The 2,331-nt window shown below is 38.8% G+C and overlaps 1 protein-coding gene across 1 annotated transcript in view; it reads right to left on the reverse strand.

Annotated features, from left to right (window-relative positions):
- Positions 1-274: 274 nt before the first annotated feature.
- Positions 275-2,331, reverse strand: part of LOC133624486 (procollagen galactosyltransferase 1-like) — a 44,817-nt gene continuing 42,760 nt past the window's right edge. The window contains exon 12 of the mRNA XM_061988080.2: positions 275-2,331. This exon is cut by the window's right edge and continues 1,097 nt beyond it. The gene's annotated coding sequence lies outside the window, so the exon portion shown is untranslated.

A 2,331-nucleotide genomic window follows, 5' to 3' on the forward strand; every position in this document is an offset into this window, starting at 1 on the left:
CCCAGTAAGTGTTACATTTGGAATCGCACACCTCAAGTGAACGGTGACTATAGGGGGCCCTCATTGAAGGATGAGGAGTAATGGAGGCCGACTGCGGCATGCGGTCCCCATCATGTACTCACAGCCATGCACCAGCAGGCACTAATTAAGAGATACCTACTGCAGAAGAATGTGTGCACACAAATGACATAATTGAAACCATCACTTATCTATAAAATGTTTAATTATTTCTCCCAAACACACCCATTTGTAAACGCCAAACCAATTGTATCACAACCTGCAAGTTGCACGTCAACAAAAGCAATTGTGGAAAAAAAAAACCTCACAAGTACTTATAGAAATTGTGATACTATTATTAGAAAAAGACGCACATGCATTGATGAGTGTAAAAAAAGTGTATAGTATATTTTTAAAAAGTAGAATAAATAACACTGTTGGTGCATGTCAAAAAACACAAAGCGTCATTTTTTTTCCCTCTGGCAAATAACTAATTTTACTCTATATGGTTTTTTGAACTCCTCAAAGCCACGTTAAAACCAAGCAGCTGGCGACGATGCAGAGTTTGACATGTATAGGAATCTAGTACCAGCTTGTACTTGATTGCAATTTGAGTCTCCAACTAAAATTAGTTGGATTGTTTTAATGTCATTATTTGATGTCATTATGAGATAAACACAGTTTTTGTATTTATTTTAGGGCTGGCAAAATTAACGCATTATTCCAATATCATTATTCGGATTATAATTGAAACTCGTCAAATGGGCTGTTGATGCGGTAGTGTCAATATCAAGTATCGTTCTATTTTCCTCTCCATGGAAAATGTGAGTACAAAAAAAAATGACGGAATAGTTGACCGACATGAAAACAAATATAACTTTGTTAAAGGGGATCTATGATGAATTTTTGACTGACTTATAAATATTGTTAGAAAGTTGGAATAAACAATGCCAAAACATCAAATCATAAAGTTAATGTATTTTGGCGTGAGCTTACACGTAATTTTGGATGCCTCTGTTCGCTGGGTTTTGCAGTCTGGCTACATTGTGACATCACAGCGAGGCGGAGAGACTTATTTCGTCATTGAGTATAAAAAGCTAAAAAAGTATAGTCACACACACACGAGGTGTGGTGAAATTATCCCCTGCATTTGACCCATCCCCATGTTCACCCCCTGGGAGGTGAGGGGAACAGTGAGCAGCCGCGGAAGCCGCACTCGGGAATCATTTTGGTGATTTAACCCCCAATTCCAACCCTTGATGCTGAGTGCCAAGCAGGGAGGTAATGGGTCCCATTTTTATAGGCATTGGTATAACTATAAATATAAATACTATAGCATATTCTCCTCTGCTTCAGGCTATGAGAAAACAAAAAAAAGTAGGATAAAAGTGTGCATAATGATACTGACGTGCGACATACACGTACATAAATTCTGCTAAAAACAGCATTTTGTTTATGCAGAGTCTGAATCGATCGGCGAGTGTGCAGGTGTATCTAATGCTGTAACCGGGTGAATATTGTTTATAGAGTTTATTTTCGACCGTGTGTGGAAATAAAATAGCGGCACGACTTCAAGATGCACATTTAAACAGTCTATCTTTTCAAAAGAAAAATGATGATACTTATGGTGAGGGTGGGGCATAGTTGAATTTGCAATCTGGGAACGCCACCAGAATCGAACACTCTGCAGACAGGCTCAAAAAACGAGTGATAAAAGGGACTGTGGAGCAATACATACAGTATTATCTAGACCAGTGTTTTTCAACCTTTTTGAGCCAAGGCATATTTTCTGCGTTGAAAAAAATCTGGAGGCACACCACCAGCAGAAATCACTAAAAAACGAAACTCAGAGGACAGTGAAAAGTCGTTGTCGCAATTGTTGGATATGACTTTAAACCATAACCAAGTATGCATCACTATAGCTCTTGTCTCAAAGTAGGTGTACTGTCACCACCTGTCACATCACGCCGTATGCATTTTTTGCTGTTTTCTTGTGTGTAGTGTTTTAGTTCTTGTCTTGCGCTCCTATTTTGGTGTCTTTTCCTCTTTTTTTGGTATTTTCCTGTAGCAGTTTCATGTCTTCCTTTGAGCGATATTTCCCGCATCTCCTTTGTTTTAGCAATCAAGAATATTTAAGTTGTTTTTATCCTTATTTGTGGCGACACTGTTGATTGTCATGTCATGTTCGGATGTACATTGTGGACGCCGTCTTTGCTCCGCAGTAAGTCTTTGCTGTCGTCCAGCATTCTGTTTTTGTTTACTTTGTAGTCAGTTCAGTTTTAGTTTCGTTCTGCATAGCCTTCCCTAAGCTTCAATGCTTTTTCTTAGGGGCAC

Source organism: Nerophis lumbriciformis, linkage group LG27, assembly GCF_033978685.3.
Source record: "Nerophis lumbriciformis linkage group LG27, RoL_Nlum_v2.1, whole genome shotgun sequence".
Lineage (NCBI taxonomy): Eukaryota > Metazoa > Chordata > Actinopteri > Syngnathiformes > Syngnathidae > Nerophis > Nerophis lumbriciformis.